The sequence below is a fragment of the Crocuta crocuta genome, unplaced genomic scaffold, assembly GCF_008692635.1.
Source record: "Crocuta crocuta isolate KB4526 unplaced genomic scaffold, BGI_CrCroc_1.0 scaffold131, whole genome shotgun sequence".
NCBI lineage: Eukaryota > Metazoa > Chordata > Mammalia > Carnivora > Hyaenidae > Crocuta > Crocuta crocuta.
The window spans coordinates 791,909-819,713 of NW_027528977.1; the positions used below are offsets into that span (position 1 = coordinate 791,909).

The following is a 27,805-nucleotide window of genomic DNA, read 5'->3' on the forward strand; positions in this document are numbered from 1 at the left end:
GATAAGTACTATGGAAAGTTACCACAGGATAACTTAGCACCTTTACATTTGTGTCTTTGAATTTACGCTTTGTGGGTAAAGTGTGAGATGTATCACATGCAAATCTTTACGCAGTTAGTCTCTCAAGTCATCACTGAGGAATGAGAAACAATGTCAAACCTTTTTTTATATCCAACTACTATTTCTCTCCTATTGAAAGGTTAAAATATAGAGACAAAATTTGTGTTACACTGGCAAAGGAAGGAAAGATGTAAAAATGATGTGTCATCCATTTAATGAAAGAAGATTATGGACTGAATTGTGTTCCCCTAAAATGCTTATGTTGAAGCCCTGACTCACCCTTATGTGACTGGATTTGGAAAAAGGGCTTTTAGGAGATAATTAAGGTTAAATGAGGTCACAAAGGTGGAATCCATTTTGATAGGATTGGTGGTTGTATATGAAGAGGAAGAGAAAGAGATTCTCTCCATGCATACCCATCTAGGAAAGGCTCTATGAGCACCCGGGGAGAAGGCTGCCATAGGCCAGGAATCAGTGCTTCACTAGAACTTGACCATGCTGATACCCTGATCTCATAGTTCTAGGTTCCAGAACTGTGAGAGTATACACTTCTATTGTTTAAGCTACACAGTCAATGGAATATTATTACAGAAACCCAAGCAGCCTAATACAGAAGATACACTTGGCAGCACGGGAGTCTGGATCTGGGTTCTCATTGTGAGTATACCACCCTTAGCTCTTGCAGTTCTAGAAGTTTCAGGAGACCTCACTTTCCTCTCTACAGCACGAAGAAGTAAGACTGACTGACTCTGAAGATATTTTTTAATCTTTTAAATCTTTGATTCTAATTATACAAAGTGGACTGCTTTGCAGGTGCCTAGATGGCTCAGTCAGTTAAGCATCCGACTCCTGGTTTCAGTTGAGGTCATGATATCATAGTTTCATGAGTTCAAGCCCCACGTCTGGCTCTGTGTTGGCAGCATGGAGCCTTCTTGGGATTCTCTCTCCTTCTTTCTCTGTCCCTCCCCTGTTCACTGTCTCTCTCAAAATAAATAAATAAACTTAAGTAAAAAAAAAATTCACTGCTTTGTTGAATATCATATGACATTGAGCTAGAAGCAAACTTAAAAGCCTGTTTTTTGCCTAGTTCTCCCATTGAGTGGAAGAGGAAACTAAGGCCCTAGTAGATGAAGCGATATACCTTTCCCAGTGTCACACTGATACTCCTGCCAGCGCCTAGACATGTCGTCTCTTCTTTGTTCCTCTTCTGTTATACTAATAGTGGGATGCCAGCTGTTAAATAGGAATAAGGTTTTCTATCGTGGAACTATTTTGTTGGGAAAATACACTGTTAGACAATAGCATGAAATGCCTTTTCAGAATAGGGTATTTTTTTATTGTATTGTGATTTATGATGAAAATATCTTATGAGTGTTTTAAAGTTGCCTATTATTGCATTTAAGTATTTTTCTCTGTTAATAAGTAATGCCAATATTCATGTATAACAATATTTTATTAAAAATTAGGCTTTTTTTTTTTTTTTCAAAATAAAACATGCAGGGGCACCTCAGTGGCACAGTCAGTTGAGAATCTGACTGTTGATCTTGGCTCAGGTCATGATCTCATGGTTCATGAGTTTAAGCCCTACATTGGGCTGTTTGCTCATGACATGGACCCTGCTTGGGATTCTGTCTCTCCCCTCAGCCCCTTGTGCTCTCTCTCTCAAAAGAAATAAATGAACTTAAAAACAAAATAACACATGTATATGGTAAGTAAGTAAATAATGTAGATGGGTTTCTGACGAAAAGTAACAGCTTCTCATCCATATTTTTCCATTCCTAACTATGGAGGCAAAACCTTTTAGCCTTTACCTTTTAAATTTCTTTTGATTTTACTTTGATACCTTTAGAGAATATGCTTATTCCTGTTCTCTTCCTTAAATCAATAAACCACATCCATAGACTTCCTATTTAAAAAGTTGAGGTAATAACTCCCATTACCCCCCATCTCCATCTGTCATGCTAAAAAGTTTGATATTCATATTAGTTTTGGCTCTTCAAAGTCTTTATAATTTTAAAATAATATCAGAAAACTCATTTTTGGGGCAGGATTGTTTGGTTCCTTGTTTTATGAAATGAGTACAGAGAAGTAGTAGGTCTCCCATCTTTTCTGACTTTTCATTTCCTGTTTGGCATTCCCCACCAATCAGCTACACTTCTGCTCTTACATTGTCAAGGTTAACATTTACAGTCCATTCTGTAACCACAAATGTGTCTTCCAGTTTTGCAGTCTTGACTCTAAATGTTAAAAACTCACGAAACAATGTTTAATATTTTATTTTTAAAGAATGTTTTGGGGACCCAGGTACTGTGTTCAAATGGATTTTCTGCAAAAGCAGAAATTGAAAATTTTCTCCTTAGGTGATTCTGGATTAAAAATGACATTTTTGAATTATGGGAAGTAAATATGCCATTATTCTCTCTGATTTGCTTTTAAAAATGACTTAGCATAAATAAAATGCAAGAAAGAGTGTTGTGAATATCATTTAAATATTTTTTAAACTGTTAATATTTATAAAATCAGAATTTCTGGTTTGGTTCAAAAGGTATGATTAGACACTGCATGAAATTGTATCGCTTTAGAAGTCTTGGTGGTGACTCTCTGACAACTGCTTTACCATTAAAAATTCAGTAAAATTCTACCTTTAATATGTTTCTGCCATGTGAAGCTTAAAATTATTCCAAGTAACTAAATCAGAACCTCACTATAAATCATCCTTAGAGTCACACCAAAAAAACTGTTATTGTTAAAGTGTAATTATGATAGTTGGTTTGGGCCGGTCTTAACCTTAATAATCTCCCTGTACTAAATTCTCTCCCGTCCAGTGTAGCTTGTAGGAGGTTTCAGTGGGCTTGGGGTCAAGTGTGGCTATATTTTTAATTATATCAACAATTCTAATACATCGCCTTTTTTATGTGTGTGGTCATATTTCCAGTATGGTTGCTATGGAGTTATTTGTATAGCAGGGACACAAGTCTCTATGCCTTTGTGATGAAAATATGTTCTTGAGCTCCTTGCCTATTTAGCATTTCATATCTTGCAGACATAAATCCTGGAGCTAAGCTTAGCTCGCACAGCTCTGTATATTTTTACTTCCCCAAGGATAGTTATATCATTTCTGAGGTAAGAGGATCAATACGGAATAGGGTTCTCTAAGTAAGGGCTAAACCAGCACCAAATATAGCACTGATGAAGCATTTAGTGGCTTCCTGTTTGTGATGTTCATCAAAGCTATAAAGCTGACTAATACTAGGATTTGAGCTCTGCAGAGGACTCTATGCTCACAAAATATCTGAGACAGTCTTTAAACTTATCATGGTGCCTGAAGGTTTCTATTTTAACAATAGATTGAAGAGGAATTTCCTTTTAAAGCCCTTAACTCCTGATTAAATCGCATTTCTCATTATGGCAGAATTTATTATGAACTAATGCCACTATATTTCAGAAGATTCTTCTAGATTATGAACTCTTGGAGAGCATCCATTATGCTTTGTTTTTTTAAATATTTTTTGGTGTATGCTACAGAATGATTCTCATGCATGAGAGTGTTATTTTCTGCCTAGCAATGTGCTAATTAATTTAGATTAATTATTTTCTTTAATTCTGACAACAAGCCCGTGAGGGAGGCACTCACTGGTCCCATTTCATGGATGAGTAACTTAAGGCAATGAGAGATTAAGTCACTTGACTAGAGGCAGGTAGCTAGGTAAATGATAGAGCCAGAATTGATCTTTGTTCCTGAACTCTTCCAGAATGTCCTAAAGTTGGAATAATACAGTATGTAGCCTTTTCACATTGACTTCTTTCACTTAATAATATGCATTTAAGGGGCGCCTGGGTGGCTTAGTCGGTTAAGCGTCCGACTTTCGCTTAGGTCATAATCTCGCGGTTCGTGGGTTTGAGCCCCGCGTCGGTCTCTGTGCTGACTGCCAGCTCAGAGCCTGGAGCCTGTTTCAGTCTGTGACACCCTCCCCTGCTCACGCTGTCTCTCTCTCTCTCCTAGAAATAAATAAAACATTAAAAAAAAATAATATGCATTTAAGGTTAATCCATATCTTTTCATGGCTTGATAGCTCTTTTAGCCCAGAATAGTATTGCATTGTCTATATATCCACAGTTTACTTATCCATGTGACTGGTGACAGACATCTTGGTTACTCCCAAGTTTTGACAATTAGGAATAAAGCTGCTAGAAACATTTGTGTGCAGGTTTTTTTGTGGATATAAGTTGTAAAATTCTTTGGTTGCTACCAAGGAGCACAATTCCTGGATTGTATAGTAAGCGTTTGTTTACTTCTGTAAGAAGCCACAAATTATCTTCCACAGTGACTGTATCATTTTGCATTTCCATACACAACGAATGAGCGTTTCTATTGCTCCACATCCTCATCAACACTTGGTGTTATCAGTGTTCTGGGTTTGGACCATTCTAGTACGTGTATTGTGAAATCTCATTGTTTTAATTTGAAATTTTCTGATATAATATTGAACATATTTTCATATGCTTATTAACCATCTGTATGTCCTTTTTGGTGAGATGTCTGGATCTTTGACCCATTTTTTAATCTGGTTGTTTGCTTTCATACTATGGAGGTTTTAAGAAAAATGTTTAGTTTTGAGATAGACGCAGAGGGAGAGAGTGAAACAGTGGGAATGGCAGAGAGAGAAAGGGAGACAAAGAATTTGAAGCAGGTGTCAGCACAGAGCCCAACACAGGACTTGAACTGTTGAGATCATGATCTGAGCTGAAGTCAGATGCTTAACCCACTAAGCCACCCAGGCTTAACCACCCCTCATATTATTTGAGGCTTAAGGTTTTTTGGTATATTTCAGATATCAATGATTTATGAAATTTATCTTTTTCCAAATATTTTCTCCCAGTCTATGGCTTGGCTTGTCATTATCTTGACATTGCCTTTTGAAGAGCAGAAGTTTTTACTTTTAATGAAGCTCAGTTTTTCAATTATTTCCCTAATGAATTTCATCTAAGAAGTCATCACTTTACCCAAGGTCATCTAAGTTTTTTCCTGTGTTATCTTTTGGGAATTTTATACTTTCATTGTTTTGTGCTTTACACTTAAATCTAGGATTCAATCTGAGTTAACTTTTGTAAAGAGTGCAAAGTCTGTGTCTAGATTCATTGTTTCCATGTGAATATTCAGTTACTCCAGCACCATTTGTTGAAAAGACTCTCTTTGCTGCATTGTATTCCCTTTGCCCCTTTGCCAAAGATAAGTTTACTGAAATGCAGACACTGGGCCATTTTCTTATACCGTACATAAAAACAAATTCAAAATGGATGAAAGACCTACATGTGAGACAGGAAACCATCAAAGTCCTAGAGGAGAAAACAGGCAGCACCTCTTTGACCTTGACTGGAGCAACTTCTTGCTGGACATGTCTCTGGAGGCAAGGGAAACAAAAGCAAAAATGAACTACTGGGACTTCATCAAGATAAAAAACCTTTGCATAGCAAAGAAACCAATCAACGAAGCTAAAACACAGCCTACAGAATGGGAGAATATATTTGCAAGTGACCTATCTGATAAAGATTTAGCATCCAAAATCTGTAAAGAATTTATCAAACTCAACACCCAGAAAACAAATAATCCAGTAAAGAAATGGACAGAAGACATGAATAGACATCTTTCTAAAGAAGACAAACAGGTCGCTAACAGACACATAAAGATACTCAACATCACTCATCATTAGGGAAATACAAATCAAAGCTACAATGAGATGTCACTTCACATCTGTCAGAATGGCTAAAATTAACGACTCAGGAAAAGATAGATGTTGGCAAGGATGCAGAGAAGGGGGAACCCTTTTACAGTTTTGGTGGGAATGCAAATTGGTTCAGCCACTCTGGAAAACAGTATGGAGGTTCCTCAAAAAGTTAAAAATAGAACTATTCTATAACTCAATGATTGTACTATGAGGTACTTACCCAAAGGATAAAAAAAAAATACTTATTTGAAGGGACACGTGCATCCTGATTTTTATAACAACATTATCAACAATAGCCAAATTATAGAAAGAGCTCAAATGCCCACTGACTGATGATTGGATAAAGAAGATGAAGTATCTATCTATGTATCTATCTACCCATCTATTCATCCATCCATCCACATATAATGGAATATATCTCAGCCATCAGAAAGAATGAAATATTGCCATTTGCAACAACATGGATGGAGCTAGAGGGTAAGCCAAACAAGTTAGTCAGAGAAAGACAAATATCCTATAATTTCATTCATACGTGGAATTGAAGAAACAAAATGGATAAACATACGGAAAGCAGGGGACGAAGAGAGAGAGGCAAACCATAAGAGTCTCTTTTTTAAAAAAATATTTTTTAAGAGAGAGTGTGAGTAGAGAGGGGCAGAGATGGGGGTCAGGGGGACAGAGTATCAGAGGCAGGCTCTGCACTGACAGCAGCAAGCCTGATGCAGGGCTTGAACTCAGGAACCATGGGATCATGACCTGAGCCTAAGTTCTACACTCAACTGACTGGGCCACCTAGGTGCCCCAGGAAACTTATAAGTACAGAGAGCAAACTGAGGGTTGCTGGAGGAGAAGTGGATGAAGGATGAGCTAAATGGGTGACGGGCATTAAGGAGGGCACTTGTCATGATGAGCACTGGGTGTTATATCTAAGGGATGAAACACTAAATTCTACTTCTGAAACCACTATTACACTATATGTTAACCAACTAGAATTTAAATAAAAACTTGAAGCAACAACAACAAAAGATCAATTTACTGTATTTATGTAGGTTTATTTGTGAGCTCTTTATTCTTTATTCATTGATCTATTTGTCTACTGTTTAATAATACCACACTGTCATGATTACTGTGGCTTTCCAGTAAGTCTTAAAGTTGGGTAGTGTCGATCTTACAATTTTGTTCTTCTTCAACATTGAGTTGGCTATCCGGAGATTTTTGGCTCTCCGTGTACCCTTCAGAACAATTGTTGATAACCACAGTTAATTTGTTGGAATTTTAATTGAAACTGTGTTGAATCTATAGGCCAAGTTGGGATGACTGATGTCTTGACCATATTGAGTCTTCCTATCTATAAACCTGAAGCTTGTTTCCACTTATTTATAAATTCTTCTTTGATAACTTTCATCAGAGTTTGTTTTTCTCATATAGATCTTACATGTATTTTGTTAGATTGATACCTAAATATTTTCTCTTTTGGGGTGCTAATATAAATGGTAACATGTTTTCGTTGTCAAATTCTACTTGTTAATTATTGATGTATAGGAAAGTGATTAACTTTTATTGTATTCTGCAACCTTGCTGTACTCCCTTATTAGTGTCAGATGCTTTTGTTGTTGAGTTTTTGAAATTTTATAGATAGATGATCATGTCATTTGTGAACAAAAATTGTTTAATTTCTTCCTTCCCAATTTGTATACTTTTTATTTCCTTTTATTTTCTTATTGCATTAGTTAGAACTTCTGGTATGATCTGAAAAGAAGTGGTGAGAGGGGAATTTCTTGCCTGTTTCCAATCTTAGCTGGAAAGATTCAAGTTACTCATTATCATTTTGTTAATTAATTTTTTTTAAAAAATGTTTATTTATTTTTGAGAGAGAGAGACCGAGCATGAGAGGGGAGGGGCAGAGAGAGACAGAGAGAAAGATTGAGAGAGGGAGACACAGAATCCAAAGCAGGCTCCCAGGTTGTGAGCTGTCAGCACAGAGCCCAACATGAAGCTTGAACCCATGGACCATGAGATCATGACCTGACCTGATGTCAGATGTTCAACCAACTGAGCTATTCAGGTGCCCCTCAAGTTTCTCATTATTTTAAGTATGATGCTGGCTCTAGGTTTTGTGGTTTTTTTGTTTTTTTTTTGTTTCTTGTTTGTAGATGTTCTTTATTAAGCTGAGGAAATGTAACTCTATTTTTAATTTCCTTAGAGTTTTTGTCATGAATGTGTATTGAATTTTGTCAAATCTTTTTTTGCAACTATTATGATCATGTGATTTTTCCTCTTTAACCTCTTGATGTGCTGGGCTATATTAACTGATTTTTGAATGTTGAATTGGCTTTGTATTACCTGGAATAAATTCCACTTGGTTGTGGTGTGTAATTCCTTTTATACATTGTTAAGTTCAATTTGCTAATATTTTGTTGATTTTTGCATCTATATTCATGAGAAGTTTTGGTCTGTACTTTTTTGGTAATATCTTTGTTTGAGTTTGATGTTAGAATAATACTTACAGTTAGGAAGTATTCTCTCTTCTACCTTCCAGAAGATATTGTAGAGAATTGCTGTAATTTTTTTCTTAAATATTTGATAAATTTCATCAGTGAAACCATCTGGGCCTGATGCTTTCTTTATTATTATTATTATTATTTTAAGTAGATATGGGACTATTCAGACTGTTTTTTGTTTGAGTTTTGGTAGATTGTATCTTTCAAGGAATTTATCTGTTTCATCTAGGTTATCAGATTTGTGAGCACAGAGTTATTCATAATATTTCTTTATTACCCTTTTAAAAGTCCATGGCATAATGATGTCCCCTATTTCATTTCTTATATTAGTAATTGGTGTGTTTTCTCTCTTTTTTTCTAAGTTAGCCTGACTAGAGTCTTGCTGATTATATTTATCTTTTGAAAGAATCAGCTTTGCATTTTGTTAATTTTCTTTACTGATTTTTTATTTTCATTATAATTGATTTCTGCTTGCTTTAATTTTTATTGCTTCTTCTACTTTAGATTTGATTTACTGTTTTTTTTTCCACTTTATCAAAGTGGAAACTAAGATTATTGGTTTTAGATATTTCTTTTTTTCTAATATATGTATTCAGTGCTATAAACTTCCCTCTAAGCAATGCTTCTGTTATATCCCACACATTTTAACAAGATATTTTCATTTAGTTCAAAATAGTTTTTAATTTTTCTTGAGATTTATCCCTTGACCCGTGTATTATTTAGAAGTGTGCTGTTTAATCTCCAAGTATTTGGGGGATTTTACAGCTATCTTCCTATTATTGATTTCTAGTTTAATTCCATTGCACTCTGAGAGCATATATTGCATCCCTATATTCTAACTTTTAAATTAATAAGGTGTATTTTATGGCTCAGAATATAGTCTATCTTGGTGAATGTTCACGTGGACCTCAGAAGAATGTGTATTCTGCTGTTGGAGAAAGTACTTTGTGGATGTCAGTTATATCCAATTGATTGTTGGTGTTGTTGAGTTTAACTATGTTCTTATTGATTTTCTAGCTTCTGGATCTGTCTATTTGTGGATAGAATGGTATTAATGTCTCCAACTATAATAGTGGATTCATCCATTTCTCCTTGTGATTTTATCAGTTTTTGCCTCATGTATTTTGTTGCTCTGTTGTTAGGCACACGCATGTTAAGTATTGTTATGCTTTCGTGGAGTACTGGCCCCTTGCAATTATGTAATCCTCCTTTTTATTTCTGATCACTTTATTTTATCTGAAGTCTCTGTCTGAAATTGTAGCTGCTACTTCTATTTTCTTTGAACTAGTGTTATGATGTTAAATCTTTCTCCATTCCTTTACTTTCAATCTACATGTGTAGATTTAATTTATTAAAATTTAATTTTAATTTATTTATTTACTTTATATTTAAATTGTGGGTTTTTTTAGACAACATATAGTTAGGGTCTGATAATCTCTGTCTTTTAGGTGGTGCATTTAGACAATTGACATTTAAAGTGATTATGGATGTAGTTTGATTAATATCCACTCTATTTCTTATTCTCTATTTTTTACTTTTGTTCTTTGTTCTTGTTTTTGTCTTCCATACTTTTTCTGCTTTTGGTGTTTTAACTGAACATGATATGTGATTCAGTTTTCTCTTCTTTCTTAGCATATCAATTATACTTTCTTTTTAATATTTTTAGTGATTGCCCTAGAATTTATAACATACATTTACAGATATTTCAAGTCCACCTTCAAATAGCACTCTACTACTTCATGGGTAGTATGAATACTTTATAACACCCTAATGACAAAATTTCCCTAATCCTTCAATTAAGTATGTATTACATATACACAAATCACATGATTATATATAATAGAATACATTGTTATTATCATTGTTTTGAACAAATTGTTATTTGTCAGATCAATTAAGAATAAGGAAAGTGAAAGTTTTTATTTTATCCTTATTTCTTCTCCATTACTCTTCCTTTCTTTATGTAGATTCAGTTTCCAATGATCTATATTGTTGTTATTCTTTCTAAAGAACTTAAAAAAATGTTTTTTAACAGTCAAGGCACCTGCGTGGCTCAGTTGGTTAAGCGTCCAACTTCAGCTCAGGTCATGATCTCACAGTTGATGGGTTTGAGCCCTGTGTTGGGCTCTGTGCTGACAACCAGCTCAGAGCCTGGAGCCTGCTTCAGATTCTGTATCTCCTTTTCTCTCTGACGCTCCCCTGCTCATGCTTCCTCTCTCTCTCTCTCTTTCTCTCTCAGAAATAAAGAAAACATTAAAAAAATTTTTTTTAATTTTAACAGATCTACTGACAACCATTTCCCTCCATTGTTGCATACCTGAAAAAAGTTTTTATCTTTTACTTTTGAAGGTTAACTTCACAGGGTACAGAATTCCAGTAGGCTGATGGCTTTTTTTCCCTCTCAACACTTTAAATATTTCACTCTACTCTCCTGCTTATGTGGTTTTGAGAAGAAGATGGATATAATTTTTTCCTCCTTATTAGGTAAGTTTTTTTTTCCTCTGGCTTCTTTCAAGATTTTAAAATATCTTTGATTTTCTGAAATTTGAATATGATATGTCGAGATGTTTTTTGTTGATTTTTGTACTTATTTTTTTGATATTCATCCTGCTTCATGTTTTCTAAACTTCTTGGGTCTGTAGTTTGGTGTCTGACAATAATCTGGGGAAAATTCTTAGTCATTTGCTTCAAATATTGCTTCTGTTCCTTTCTCTATTTCTTTTCTTTCTGGTATTCCCATTATATATGTTGTGTAGTTGTCCCACAGTTCTTAAATATTGTGTTCTGGGTTTTCTTTGTGGTCTTTTTTTGGGGGGCGGGGAGGGAGGTTTTCTGTATTAGGTTCTATTGTCATATTACTAAGCTTAGATATTCTTTTCTCAGCTGCATTTAGACTACTAATGATCCCATCATAAGCATTTTTAATTTGTTACAATGTTTTGATATCTAACATTTTTTTGGATTCTTGGACTAGTCATCTCTCGGCCTAAATTATCCATCTGCTCTTGCATGTTGTCTACTTTTTCCATTAAATCCCTTTTTATATTAGTCATAGTTTAAAAGAAATCCCTGATCTGTTAACTCCTGCCTTATCTGACTCTGGTTCTGATGTTTGTTCAGTCTCTTCCAACTTTTTGCCTTTTATTATGCCTTGTAATTTTTTGTTGAAAGGTGGACATGATGTACTGGGTGAAAGGTTTTGCAGTAAATAGAAGTTTAACAATGTAGTGGTCAGGTTTGTAGGGAGGGAATGTACATTATCGTCCTCTGATTAGATCTCAGTCTTTTGGTGAGCTTGTACCTGTGAGCTTTGAACTTTACCAGTACCTTTTAGTCCTTCACTGCTTAGGTGTGACAGGATGGCTAGAGAAGGCTGGGATTGGTATTTCTCTTACCCCAGTTAGCTTAGTTTCTGCTAAAATCCCAGCACTAGGCTGTGGTGAAATAATTTCTCCTGAAGACAAATTTTTTTAAAATAATAACAGACTGTTCTCATGTATTTCAAGATGGTTCCTTTTCTTCTCCCTATGATGGAATTCTCTGATATTTTTTTGTGTTTGGAGAATCTAGTAAGGCTTCTGGAGGTAAAACCCACAAAGGCGGGTGGCCACCCCTCTAAAAACCCTGAAGTTTTTAAACTTTCAGTTGTCTACGCTGAGTTTCCATTAATTTGTTAAGTAAAGTTGAAGTTTCCTACCCTTGCACTGGTTCTCTCAGAGGTTTCTGCTCTGGTAAGTTGTAATTTGCTATATTTTTATTTATCAGAGACCTGGTTGTGTCTTCAATTTGGGGGCAACAATTTGTCCTGTGACCTCATGGTGCTGATGGATCTTGGAAGAACCGTTGGTTTTTCAGTTTGCTAGATTTTTTTCCTGTTAGGATGAACTAGTGACTTCTAAGCTTCTTGTATCCTGGATCAGACACCAGAAGCCTGCTTGAATTCTTAATATACATTATGCCCCATCTCTTCCCACTAATTACTGGTTGACTTGAATTTTGTCTTAGTCTGGGTTATCTGAGAAACAGAGTCTGAGCTAAAGTCTCATGTGCTCTTATTTTATTAGAGAGTTCAAGCCCAGGGAGTAAAGGGTAGGGGGAGGAGTGAAATAAGGAAAAAAAGGACAACCAATATGAAGATTTGTTATCAAACTGGCCACTGCCTGGTATTGAGCCCGATTGACCATTAAGCTCCAAGACGTCTTTGAAAAGGCTATATAAATGATTACTTTTCAGAAAAATCTATGGTGTGGGGTGATAATAAGACTTTATCTGCTTATTAAGCCTTCCATTCATTACAATTTTACTCCATGGCTTAACTCTTTTACCTGCACTTTTAGATTGTCTATGTCTTGGCACAATATCTGTTCCATGGTGTCTTAATTTGTGTTCCCTTGAAAGAAGAGCCTGAATAAATGTTTGGGGTTCAGGTAACTTATTGGGAAGGTGAGCCCAGAAAGCAAGAGTGAAGGAATTGGGAGAAAGAGGGAAGGAGAAAAAGACAATATGAAGAGGCTTTATTGAGGTCTCTGCTGTAAGGAGTAGAGTCTCTGTTCCACCAAGAAGTCTCAGAGGCAGTATGTACATTTCTAAGAACTGTCCATCCATAGGATGGGAGGCTACAGCATTTGTCCACTGTGTCCCATCCCCTATCTACTGAGAGCTGCCCTGGGGGCTAGTAACTTTCTTCCTTTTCTAAGCAATGCTTCCAGTTAGGCTGAAAAGACTTCTGGGATTTTGGAGAAGCTTTCTAGTTTGAAAAGCAAGGATTTGAGAAGTCAGCATGAACCTGTGCTTGTATACAACTGCCCACCACAGAGGTGGGTGGAAGAACTGTGCCATGGATTACCTGATGCCTCAGAGAACAGGAAGTCTTGGAGCAGATGGTCAGAGTAGTATTTCTTTTGTGGGATCGTGTGAAACTGGGCCTCCAAAATGGTGCTCACATGCTGATTTTGAGTGGCTCACATTGTTTATATGGTCACAGGGTCTGTTAAAAATATTTGCCCAGGATTACATATACCTTAGGGGAGCCCAGCCACTGTGAAACAAGCTGGTTGATCTGCAGCTGGAACAGAGAAGTAAAAGTTGGAGGACTTACCATGTCATACAGGAGGTAACCGATAGCCTAGATTAGGGGCTTCTTCTGAAAAGTTTTTTACAGAGAAGTTTAGAGTCTATGTATCTCTATCCACAAAGAATAACATTTGTAAGAATTTTATGAGTGAATCATCATCATGTGGGGTGGATTGGAAAATGTGGCTGCATTTTTATGCATTCTTTTCATCCTAGAAAGTATATTCCCTCCATTCACAGTTGGAGTCTATTTCTCTGCTCTTTTGAACCTGGACTTACAGATAACTTTTTGCTTTTAGTCTCTAGGTCTCTAAATCAGGAGAGCTTAAACCATTGGGGCTAGCCTGTGATTCCCATTGACCAAAACAATTAAGCGGAAGTGAAATTGGGCAAATTCTGGGACCTAACTATCAAGAGGTCTTGTAACTTCTGCCTTTACCCTCTTCACTGAGACCACCAGTGGGGGAGAGTCAGTCTAGCCTGCTGGAGGATGAGAGTCCACATGGAAGACAAGAAACACATCCTACTGATGGCCAGCACCCACTCCTAGACATATGAGTAGGGCCATTGTGGATCCTCCAGCCTGGCTACCCCATGAGTGAAATCACATGAGTGAGTCCAGGCAAAACCAGATCAGACTGCCCAGCCAAGCCCCAGAATCATGAGAAACACTAAGTAACTGTTGTTTTAAGACACTGAGTTTTGGATGGTTATATGGTGAGACAAGTAACTAATAGAACGTGGCCAAAATCCTAAGTCTTTGGAAACACTGTTTATGCCTCAACTAAATAGATGGCTAAATTAGATGAGATGTCAGTAAGTTTCAAATACTAAGAAGGTCTCCTGGTGAGTTTTGGAGAATTCCTTTTCTGTATTTAACCAATGAAGAAATCACAAATGAGTCACTGTTCTGTGCCAAAAAGTAAGCTTATGAAAATTATACTTCAGTTAAACAAAAGGGTAGATAGTATCTTAAATAGTCTAACTACAAAGAACAATGTATATGTATGAATTCTTGACTTCTGAAAAAAGAATATCATCAGTTTAGCGACTGTCAGGATTTGCTTGTATAGATGGTGCAATTTTGTACTCCGGTCTGATTCTAAATGATTTTGTGGGTCATAGCGTTAACTAGCATTTACTAAAAGAGCCAAAAGGAATGGAACTCTGTTGGCTGAGCAGGGAGTGAGCTGTGCTGGTAGTGTTCTGAAGAGGTTGAGAAACTGGCAATGTTAGGAAAGGGGAGGAGAGACCCAAGAAAATAGATTCCTTATCTTCCTGGCTTTGCTTGGCTCTGTGATTTCTAAAGAGCCAGAGATACCACATTTTCTGACGATAGGGAGGAAATCTCACATCTTGCCTTGACAATTTGTAGCAGCAGAAATTTGAGTTTGGTTAAAAAACGGAAAAAGAGAGCTAATGGATTTTCCCAAGATCACTGATTAAAAGAGGTCCTTTCTGCATAGTATTAGGTACAGCAGCACTGGTTCTTGGACCATATGATACACTTGTACTTAGATTATGCGAATCGGTAATGCACATGGGCCAAATTTATGTACCTTCTAGTGTATTTTGCATAGCCTGCACTATGTAGGAACATGGTATGTCGTAACAATTGTGCTTCATTTTAAAAATCCAAGATCTTTCACACAAAAATCCCTATTTTCAACACCTCTTGAAGATCAGATGATCTAGCCATAGCTTAAGAGTGAGGGGTGACACCCACCATAGAGAGATCCCATAGTCCTCAGCCAGTCGAGCATACTCTTCACCTTATTACTCTTCTTGCTGTAGCATGTGCCAGGCTTTTTAGACTCATTTTGAAGGGGCAAGTGTCCTGGTATCTGGACTTAATTGACTATTTAAGCCACAAAAAAATGCCTTGGTTTTCCAGAAGTGGAAATGATTAGCAAAAGTGACCTATACACGAAATGTGCTTTTTAAGTCATTTCTACCAGTAAAAAGCCCTAGTTCAGGCAGAGGATCCATAGGTTTAGCCAAAATACCTTTAAGGAGTGCTTCGCAGCTGATGAAGGGATGCTCTGAGGCTGAGGAGAGAAAGAGAAGAGAGTCACTGGTTACTGGGAATGAAAGAGGACCTGTGTTTTGTTTTGGTGTTCCCTGGGACAAAAAGCTGTTTGACAAGTCTGGGCTGAGAGAACCATAGATAGCTCCCCCACAGAAGGAGACACACCTACAGACCTGCGGAAAGGGACATCATATACCTCATAGGCAACCTGTGTGAAAGGTGTGTGAGGACAGGGTATTCTAGTGTCCGCCTTCTTCCCAGTGCCTTGGCTTGGTAGGAAATCTTAGAACTTTGACAGAACCCTATTAAAAGGAGAAGAGAACCCAAAGAGTACTAATATTAAGTTTTCCACAATCTCCGTGAAATAGTGCTTGGAGTCAGCAATTATTAACAGAAAATAGAGAGTTTTTTTTAATATACATCTAGAATTGTGGACTAATATTCATGGCCATTATATTGTCAAAGAATATACTTAAAATTTTTTTAATGTTTATTTATTTTTGAGACACACAGAGCACAAGCAGGGACAGAGAGAGAGGGAGACACAGAATCTGAAGCAGGCTCCAGGCTTTGAGCTGTCACCACAGAGCCTGACACAGGTTTCAAACCCACAAACTGTGAGATCATGACCTGAACTAAAGTTGGACGCTTAACTGACTGAGCCACCTAGATGCCCCTCAAAGAATATACTTATTTTAAAGACGGAAAAAATATATTCCAATAAGTACAGTTAGCTTGTGTTTTCAAGATACCGGGTTGTTGTTGTTTCCCTCTGTTTATACTGTAAAGTTTATAAAATACATTCTGTGAGTCTGCACTTGACTATTGCACTGAATATTAGAGTTGTGATCGTGGGAGTTAATTGCCCTCACATGTGTTCAGTCATTCACTGCCAGCTCAGTGTCTTTGTTTTAAGAGCATCCTTATGTTTCTCCTTCCCACCAGCCAGAAATTTTTCCAGTACTGTGCACAGGTAATGGCTCTTTAAATTACCACCATTCAGTCATCTTCCAGACAGGCTTTCTTCAAGAGTCAGCAAACAAGCAGGACCTTCAAGGACTGCTCTCCAAATGAGTGGATCTACTTTGTATGGACAGATTTTGCACTGGGAAGTGCTTCCTGTGGTTCCAGGGTTTATTTCAGAGCATGGAGATACACTGTTGTTCCATCTTAAGCCTTAGTTGAGAATTCCAATGGAAATTTTATCAATGTGATGACTGTATTTATTTATTTGTTTGTTTAGGTAATCTGTGGTGATTGATACCATATGTTCAGGATAAAAAATAAGATCCAAGGGCTGCTTTCTGGGGTAGGAGCCTCTTGGGTAGGAGATGAATATGTGCATGATTGTAGGAGGATGTGAAAATACTGGGATGGAGGTAGGCATAGGGAAACAAAGGACAAAAATTGGGAGTTGGAAAGTCAAACTAGGAAGAGGATCAGGACGCGTTCAGCATGAAGTGATATCCAAGGTGTGTTTTGAAGTAAGGAGCTGGGATTATTAAAGAGAAGAAACAGGGGCCAAACGTTAATGCTTCTTGAATGCCATGTTGGGAAATTTGCACCACTCCGAGCTGGGTGTGGTTTTTTTATGTGGCATTATGAAAGGGTTCTAAGTAAGAAAGGAGCTTGATCTGATTTCCCTTAGGAATGAGCACTTTGGTGACAGTGTGGAGGATGAAATAAGAGCAGAACAAAGCCAGGGGAAGGGATATGTATTAGCAGGCAGTTAAAACAACCTAGATAATAAATTATAGGAGTCATAACTCAGGCACCAGAAGTAGGAATATATAGATGTATAGATACATTCAAAAAATATGAGGAAGGAAGAGGATTTATGTTTTTGAGGACTGATTGTATATGTGGGGTTAAAAAAAAAAAGGAGTCAAAGATGATTTCTGTTTTCTGCTTGGGTAATTGGTTATTTGACCAGATCATTCATAATATTAATGAGCAAGATGGAGGAAGCAGGCCTAAGGAAACTGATGACGAACGAATCTTTGGATTTGTTGACTTGGAGGAGACAGTGGAACACTCGGAGATTCCAGCTAGCATTTTATTTTATTTTATTTTATTTTATTTTATTTTATTTATTTTTAAACATTTTTTATTTATTTCTAGGAGAGAGAGAGACAGCGTGAGCAGGGGAGGGTCAGAGAGAGAGGGAGTCACAGACTGAAACAGGCTCCAGGCTCTGAGCTGGCAGTCAGCACAGAGCCCGACGCGGGGCTCGAACCCACGAACCGCGATATCATGACCTAAGCGAAAGTCGGACGCTTAACCGACTGAGCCACCCAGGCGCCCCATCCAGCTAGCATTTAGGTATGTGGGTCTGGACAACATGGATTTAGCTGGGCTGGAAACACATATTTTGGAGGTGTTCAGCCCACAGAAACAGCTAAAACCTGGAGGATGAATGAGATCACTTGTAAATTGATTTGTTTGTGAAAGGAAAAGAGAAGAGTCCAATTACACATTTATGAGGCACACTGACTTCTAAAGGATGACCATTTGAAGAGGAGTAAGTAAAACACTTTTGTGAAGACAAGCAACTAGAAAAGTAAGAAGAAAACCAAAAGGGTGAAATGTGGGAGCAAAGGGAAGAAATAATTGAAAGAAAGGGAAAGTTCCAATAGACATAAGCTAGACTTATTCCTGCTAGATCTAAGATCTCATGGTGCAGATTTATTTAGATTTTTTTATTTCAACCCAATTAATTAAAATAGATGAAAAATCCATTGTGAAGAAAAGCATAGCAAGTGCCAAAGAAATTCATAAGTAACCTCTGAAAAAAAGAGTGAAACAATTACAGTTTTATTTAATGATTAAGAATGAAGCAAAAAAGTAAACGATCTGCAAATTTATTCAGATAGTTTTTGGGGGGTAAATATTGGGATATGAGTTCAAATGTTTTTGAAGTAAATTGCTTATTAATCTTGTTTTTGTCACTTTCTCTTGCTGCATCTGAAATGAAAATGAGTGAAGACTATTTAAAGTCCCCTAGGGGACAACGAGTTTTAACTTCAGTGCTATCTAGCATATCTGCCCCAGGAACTGGAAAAAAGAACAGTTGTAAAATTTACTGACGCATTTACTAAAGCCAAACATCAGCTGTATTAGTTTGCTAGGGCTGCCATTACAAAGTGGCACAGACTGGATGACTTAAACAATAGAGATTTATTTTCTCACAACTCCGGAGGTCAGAAGGCTGAGGTCAAGATTTAGCAGAGTTGATTCCTTCTGAGCCTCTTTCCTTGACTTGTAGTCGGCCATTTTCTTCTTATATCTTCACATGGTCTTCCTTCTGTACATATCTGTGTCCTAATCTCTTTTTCTTATACATCATTCATACCAAATTGGGGTCAACCCTAATGACCTCACTTTAACTTAATTACCTCTTAAAAGACCTGGACTCCAAATACAGTCATATTTTGAGGCATTGAGAATTATGACTTCAACCTCTGAATTTTGGGGAGGCACAGTTCAGCCCATAACAATCAAAAACTCAGTCTGTTTAAGAATTTTAATTATTTTACTTCTGTTTATTGACAGAAAAGGAGGTTTTCTTACACACATATGTTTTAAAAATTTTGTTTCAAAATATGTATAGTTAATCACAGGCATGTTTTTGATTATTAATAAAGTACATAACTAAGTATGGTGAAAGAAGCACATTTCACTGATTCACAAGTGGATGCTGTATAGTTGTTAGGTAAATCATGGAATGATTGCATGAGAGGTTAAGGACAGTCACAAATTCTTTGACACTCCCTTCTCACTGAGAGTGTGTGTGTGGGTGTCTCATGTCAGTGTCCCTTCTTTTGAATCTGGGGGGGCTCTCTGTCTCCTTTGACCAATAGAAGTGATGCTGTTCTGGGCTTTAGCCTAAAGATGCCAGCAGCTTCCATTCTTGTCTCTTGGTGTATTAGAGGAGCCTAACGGAGGCCTGAGCTGTCATATAAGAAGTCTGCTACCCTGAGACTGCCATACTGGAGAGGTGTTGTGTAGGTGATCTGGTCAACAGTCCTCTTTAGCCATCCTTGTCAGGCATTGGATATGTAAGGAAACCCATCTGGGATCTTTCATCTGCCAACTGAATGCCACTAAGTGACCTTGGTCAACCCCACATGGAAAGTTAATACTTGTAGAAATATTTTCTACCGACTACTTCCCATCACACTACACTGTCTTCATACAATAGACGTTTTATGTGTTCAAGACTTTGATGGGATAGTATCAGTTGAGAATTTTTTTGTATGTAATGTGAATTTTGAGGGCATGGTACTCTACTTTTTTCAGGGCAATTGATAATCCTTAACTTGACACTGGGGGTTCAAAAGGAAATACAGATTTTCTTCTTCACAGAAATACTGCACTAAGGGAAATGTATCATATTCAAGCAATATTCTGTGTAAACAGCTAATAAATCAGGAAAAAAAGGAAAAAATGTTAACAGTAATTTAGCAGCAAATGGGGCATTTGACCTGCAGCTCCCAGATGAATTCTCAAACGACATGAATAATTTATTTTAGGAAGGTGAAATGATATGGGTTATGTAATGCTTGATGAGAAATTGCAGTCGTAATCGGGGAAATTGCTTCTACTTAGCAGGGTCACCAGCAGAGGAAGGAGCAGTCCCAGGATATCATTTTCCACCTTGAGAATCTTGGCCAAAGTAGTGCCTAAGTGCTTTCTGCCCAGCTGCGAGCCAGCTAGTGTAGCCGAAGTTGGCTTCATTTCCAGAGACCTCAAAAGCCCTTTGAATATCTAGCACCCAAATGGCCTCTGTGCTATTTTCTGAGAGATGGTGCCCCAATCACAGTTCCTCGTCTTAGAGCTGCAGTTACATTTCCTAGATTTGCACAGATGCAAGGCTCTTCCAAAACTAGGATAACCTGTCAAGTTATAGGGCAGTTCAGTTGCTCCTTGGAATTAATGCCCTAAGGGACCAGCACTCCACAGAGCATTTTGAGAGCTGACAGCTTAGTGTTGGCAGCTGAATTTTGACATTTTGGGCTATTATCAAAACTCTCTCAAACAGCTGAAACTGTAGGTATGTGACAGTTAAGCCTTCTGTGGAGAATGTTTATTTGGCAGGAAGAATGCTATCAGTGCCTTATTATTCTATTATCCTGGGCATTTCAGTGTTTTTTTTGTTTTGTTTTGTTTTTTTTGTTCATCAACTAAAACTAATGCATTGTTGGGATATCTAAAATGACAATACAAATAAAGAACCATGGTTAAGATTTTAGTCTCAAGACCATGTTCAATTTAAAGATATTGCTTTCCCACTTCAAAATATTTAGTTGGAAATATTTACCACTGAGTTTCTGAGAAGTGCAAAAAAACCATACAAGATTTCACATATTTAGTAATCTCTGGAAAAGCTTACATTTAGTCCTTCCCGCTATGGACTTAGAAGGACGTAATGAAAAACTATATTTCTTCCCAAGCTAGAACTGACATACTTGGATATGTTGGTGTCTGAAAACATACTTTATCCAAATAAGGAGCTGAAAGGTGAAGGTTTTTTTTTTTTTAATTCAGTGTGGTCGTCTTAATTTTCATTCCATTAAAAGCTGAAAAAAAATGATGAAAAANAAAATAAGGAGCTGAAAGGTGAAGGTTTTTTTTTTTTTTTAATTCAGTGTGGTCGTCTTAATTTTCATTCCATTAAAAGCTGAAAAAAAATGATGAAAAAGGACAGAGTTACAAGAGCCATTTGGAGGAGAGAGTCAGAAAAGGAAGAGTAGGCATTTTTTAATAGCCAAAAGAGGAATAACGATCCTGTAATTATATTAACATCTGATGTATAGTCTATATATTTTTAACAAAGAGAAAAATGAAATTACATTGCTAACAGTAAAAAGAATATGGCTCTTTGTTTTCTAGAAAAAATGTGTTTTAAACCAATCTCTTTATCTTTCTTGGAAAATGACACCTCACTACTCCATGCTGACCATCAAGTCAACTCAAAGCCTTAACCTTGGTCTCAGCTCCAGCAGACCCCTCACCAAAGAATGTATCAAAGAACCCCGTCTTATGCATAAATATTGGAAAAGCACAAGTTGAAACTTGTCATTAAAGTAACTAACCCAACCAAATCCCCCTGGTTGCTACAAACTGAAAGTGAAATTGTAGAAATCTTTGATGTCCTCTGATTCATGACCAAAAACTGAATTTGATAAAACAGCTTTGATATTAGTCATGGTCATATTTTCCATGTGTATTTATAACACCAGTCAGTCTATTCAATAAATACAACTTCTCAAAACAATGCTTAGTGGGGAAAAAAAAGAAGAAACATGTTTTGTGGGACTTTTCTCATGACTTAGGTTTTACAGAGACACAGATTTTATTTTTTTTAATTTTTAATTTTTATAATTTATTGTCGAGTTGACTAACATATAGTGTATACAGTGAGCTCTTGGTTTGAGGGTAGATTCCCATGATTCATCACTTACATATAATACCCAGTGCTCGCCCCAGCTATAGAGACACAGATTTTAAAGTAATCAGTGCTCCTGTCTGATATGTCAGCTAAGTTGTATGGTAGTTTTGCAATGACACTGATAATATAATAGTAACAACAGCATCTAGAACTTAAAATAATGTGTATGATACACTAGGCATGATGCTACACTGCATACACACACACACACACACACACACACACCACTCATATAATACATGTGTCCATATATATACATACTTATATATATAATATTTAATCTTCAAAACAGATCCTTGAATTGGTAGATGCTATTATTATCATAAATTTTTCAGAGAAAGAAATAGAGTTTAAATAATTTGTACAGGGTCACACAGTGGTAAAGTTGATATTTAAGTCTGGACCATTTGACTATAAAGCCTGTGCTATTTCGTTATCACTATGTTATAGTGCCCTTTGGTTGAGTTGCTCAGACGTTTGCATGTTGATATACATTTATTCAAAGTTTATCTGAAGCACAAAAATCTCAAAATTCCATATGAGTTTCTTCAAAAATGTAGCCAATATAGTGAAGAGGAAAAACTACAATAGAAGGGATGTTTTCAATGCTTCCATATAAAAATGTCTGAAGGCAGAGCTGATAATGGAAAAATATTGATTGTAAGTTTAAAAGGTGAAGAACTTCAAGACTGATAACAGACCAATTTATATCCTTAAAATTTCCCTCTCATATTTGCAAATTTCCTTTTCCACATTTGAAAAGCTAGTTTTTAGAAGTGATGACAGAAGTATTACAGAGTCAGCCCTAATGACAGCTGTTAGCTCAGATTAGTGCAAGTAAAAATTTCTCTCAGTTTCTGCTGCACATCTGTTATAGGTCTTTTTTCTTTTTAAATCTGTGGATAGTGGGGTATAGGATGGTGTACAGGATTTTTTCCTATATTTGAAATATTTTTCTGTATTTGCTTTTTTATGACTTTGCCTCATTTCCTGAAAGTTTTTCTCTTAATGCATTATAACCGCTTAGCTTCAAGCAGACACCAAGGAGTAAATAAAAATATGAATGCTTTCCTCAAGTAAAATACAGATTTATTTGGACTTAAAACTATCTTAACCTCGTTATTTTTATATATAAAATTATTTTTTTCTGTATCATCATGCACTTCTGAAGTTTAGAGTGCTTTAATATAGCTATTAATTGCTATATTAAGATGAACTATATTTGAGAAGTAAGTTCTCTTTTTCCTAACACTTCTGTTTGCTTTGGTCAGAAAATTATATGATCCTTTCCTTACTTATTTTATCAGTAGCTTAAGAGCAAAAAACAAAATAGGAACACCTGAGTGGCTCAATTGATTAAGCGCTGAGTGGTAATTTCAGCTCAGGTTATCATCTTGAGGTTTGTGGGGTTGAGCCCCATGTTGAATCCCAAGTAAAGCCTGCTTGGGACCCTCCTTCCCCCTCTGTCTCTTCTCCTACCTTTCCCTCTAAATAAATAAATAAAACATTGTTAAAAAAGCAAAAACAAAGAATAAGCTAATTGGATTACAAAAGTATAAGACATTTTGATTGCTTAATTTTGTCTTTGCCAAATGGCTTTTAGTAAAGGCTTTTAAAAAATTGCATGTATATATAAATTCAGCTCCTTATTTACTTTTGTCCCTATTGAGAGAGAATGGAGCTTTATTTGGAATTTCTACCGAAGGAAGTGACTTTGAGTATTATCACCATCAGCCTTTTCTTAATCTCTGATCCGTGAAGCTCTCTTAGTGACAGCTGCTGCTGTCATTCCACCACCCATGAGCTGCCTTGGGTCACGTGGTCAGTATAGCGATGGGGAAGGACTGTAATAGAGGTAATGTTTTCGATGTTTCAGATACAAAAATGTCTGGAGGCAGAGCTGGTAATGGGAAAATATTGATTTGTGAGTTGAAACTCATCAGGACTGATAATAGCCACGTTTACACCTCAAGAGATTCCACAAAGTCTGGCTTCTGGCCAATTCTGGCTCTATTGAAAAGACAGCCATGAGAAATGAAAAGTCTATGGGTTTATACTCAGGATCTAAAAGTTCTCAAATTACATTCCATATGGCATGAGAGATTTGAAATTTGTTTCTAGGAATCTAACCTTCAGTGTCCTTATCACTAAATTAGGAACAGAGCTATATAATTTTATTTTTTTCCCAAGGACTAAAATGAGATGAAAACCTATGAAACTTTCTGGGTCTCGCAATAAATGTTGCTGGGTCTCTCAATAAATAGATCTATTTTGGGGCACCTGGGTGGCTCAGTCGGTTAAGCATCTGATTTCGGCTCAGGTCATGATCCCATGGTTTGTGGGTTGGAGCCTGTGTCGGGCTCTGTGCTGACTGCTATCTCAGAGCCTGGAGGCTGTCTTCGGATTCTGTGACTCCCTCTCTCTCTGGTGCCCCTCCCCCATGCTCACGCTGTCTCTATCTCTCTCTCAAAAATAAATAAAACATTAAAAATAAAAAAATAAACCTATTTTTAGCTTGCTAGTAGTCTGACAACAATAAACTTAGAATGATGATGAAAATAGAAAAGTAGATACTGACCAAAGTCTATTTTTGTTGGGTTAAGAAAATTTTGTGTTTGTTAGAGGACTCTTCCCTGTGGAATTGGTAGCACTGGCATTTTTCAAAGCATGGTCCACAGACCACCTGCATCAGAATCACTTAGAATATTTGGCAAAAAATCAGTTACCTGTCTCTATCCTGAACTTATGGAATCAAGTAGATTTTTTTCCCATACACTAAAGTTTCAGAAGCATTGCCTCACCATACCTGTATCTACAACTGTATCATTGATATCTATACCTGTATTATATATAGTGCTTTACACTTATAAGTCACTTTCACACTTAGGATGTCATCTGACTCTCAGAGCAATCTTGTTAGATATAAAGAACAGTTAACATCTCATATTTTTAGATGGGGAAACTTGATCTAGTGAAATAAAGTTTCTCACCCAAGGTTCAAAGACATTAAGAGGCAGAACTTAGGTCTGCATTCAGGATTTCTTGTCCAGTCTCTATACTACATCTCACTCATTCTCCTTCTCCCAGAGAGGATGTTAGCTGCAGATAGTTTGGGGCTGCAGGTGAGTCTTGCTACTCTACAATACTTTATTCTATAATCAATGGAGATACATCAAAGATTTTTCAGTAATAAAATGACTTAATGAAATCTGTGTTCTAGGAAATAGCCTAAAGAATGGTTTGGAGAGAGGAGAAACTGGGAGTGAACTGGAAGACCTATGCTGTCTTTACCTCATGAGCAATATAAGGGGGGTGACTTACACCAAAGTTCCCAAGTTGCATTCTAGAAGGCACTAGAAAGGAACCATTTTTGGAATAAGAACTAGTTGTGAAACAAGGAAATTGCTCTTTATGGTACTTACTGAATTTTAACATTAAGGACATTACTATGGCTGTCTCTCTGAATAAGTTGTGAATTCTGTGAATAGAGCCATGTGTAATTCATCTTTGTATCTGTAGAACATAGTTTCGTATTGACCCATATTGTTTCATTTAAACATGTTTGTTGTTTATGTAATAAGTTTGAGTGAATGAGAGTAAAACTTTTTTACATTGTCAAAGATAAATTATTGTTTGTATACATAGCTCATTTGTATACTCAATATATGCCTACAGAAATTGGTATGTTTAGGTATATTCATTTGATCATTATAACCTCTCTACTGTAAAAACCTCCTTTTTACACATGAGAAGCACAGAGTGGTTAAGTAACAACCAAGGTCAGTTACTTGACTCAGCTCAAGTCCTAGTGGAATTGGGATTTGAATTAGGTAGCCTGGTTCCAAAGCCTGACCATGCCACATTATACACATCAGTGTATCATTATGTTTCAAATGCTTATCACTTTTGACATTATATCATATTGGTGTAAATTGGAGTGTACTAGGTATACCATATGCCATGATAACAACACTAAAATATCAGTGGCTTGACCGAGTAAAAGTTTATTTCCTACTCACTTTAAGTTTGAAGTGGCTTACATGACTTTCCTCTGTGGCTCTCCTCCAAAAGATGACTCAGCGACCTGGGCTACTTTCATCTTGTAACTATGCCAGTTGGAATAGGTATCTTCCAGGGTTCAGTCAGCAGGGGAAGAAAAATGAAGGAGGCACATCAGCTCTTAACGTCTTGGTCCTAAAGGTCACATGTTACATCCATATATATTTCATTGGACAGCACTATTCACACAGCCCCAGTTAACTGAAAGGAAGGCTGGGAAATATAGAGGAGTAAATGGACTTATGGTGAGCACTAATAATTTCTCCCATAACAAAGAATGGGATAAAAAAAATATGTAAAAATAAAACATGGGAAGCAATGTGTTTTATTCTGGCCCTGGCTCTACTACAAATTGGTTCAATGATCCTGATAATGTAATTCACCTACTTTAAATCAGTTTCATCATGCATACAGTGGGCACAATGAGTAAAACACACCTGATAGGGTTGTTGAGAGGATGATAGAGGTAAGTGTGATGATAGAGGTAATAACCACAGTATAATGGTGGGTGCAAAGCAAGTCCTCAATATATTATAGTCATGGTATTAGTCTGGGTTCTCCCAAAAAAGAGGATCAATATAGATTATATATCAATAGAGAGAGAGACAGAGAGAGAGAGACTGATTTGATAAAAGGAATTGGTTCATGTAATTATAGAGGCCAGTAAGTCCAAATCTGCAATTTGAGTTCAAGGTGAGAAGCTACTATGGAACCAGAAAGAGATGATGTTCTAATTGGAATGCCATCAGGCAGGAGAATTCTCTCTTACTAAGGGGCGGGTCAGTCATTTATTTTGTTCAAGCCTTCAACTGATTGGGTGTGGCCCACCCACATTGGGGAAGCCAATCTGCTTTACCCAGATGATTGGTTTAAATCTTAATGTCAACACACACACACACACACACACACACACAAACTGAGATTAATGTTTGACCAAATAGCTGGGCATCCTATGACCCTGTCAAGTTGATACATAAACTTAACCATCACAGCCATTATTATTATTATTATTATTAGATATAGTCTATATTAAGTTTTCTTGTTCCTTGGTATGATTCATTTTTTCTCAATCATTTTTTTTTTCTTTTTAAAGACTCACATTAAAAATTCCTCTCAGGAGCACACCTAGTTAGCTTAGTTGATAAAGCATGTGACCCTTGCTCTCAGAGTCATGAGTTCAAGTCCTACATTGAATGTGGGGCCTACTTAAAATTAAACAAATAATAATTTAAATAAAAATTCCCCCCAGATTAGCAATAGATACTCAAACAGTTGGACACCTATGAATGAAGGCAAGATTTTGGTGCCCAGAGAGAACAGATCAAGTTGGTAGCTGTCTTACTAGACCACCATTTTAACAGTCCAACAGCCACCATGAACAAGCAGACAGTTCCTTTAAAAGGATGTTGCATGGAAGGCTGAATGCAAAATTGTCTCTTCTTCAATCTTTTGACCTTTCTCTTCCTTGTTACCATGTCTGTAGTAATCATTTTGCGTTATTTTTTGTTTATACACTTTAGTATTTATCAATTTTAGTTAGACTTTACAATCTTATTAAAGCTACTTGCTTCTATAATCCTCAATCTCACATTTAGCAATGTCTTTATTGACACAGTCTCCGAACAATCATCCAAGGCAAGGAGGAAGAAAACCTGCCAAAACTGTTGGAGTTGTGCAAAGAAAGCAGTCAGCTGATTGACTTCATTTCTCCCTTTTCAGCTGCTTGTCATCATAGAGACACAGATGAAGAGATATGGCAGAGCCAAGTTCATCTCTGCAATACATGGAGAGACACAAAAAGCCTGGAAAGACATTGTGATTGTGGTGCCCAGAAGTCTAGCAGACACAGGCTTTGTCAAAATGGCAGAGGAAATAAATTCCTGACACATGGTGCTTTCTAGGAAAA

General features: G+C 36.7%; 1 long non-coding RNA gene across 1 annotated transcript; it reads left to right on the forward strand.

Moving 5' to 3' along the window:
* Window positions 1–534: 534 nt before the first annotated feature.
* Window positions 535–27,805, forward strand: LOC144225856 (uncharacterized). Its single transcript, XR_013333432.1, has 2 exons — window positions 535–717; window positions 27,515–27,805. It is a non-coding gene; the product is annotated as an uncharacterized LOC144225856 (long non-coding RNA).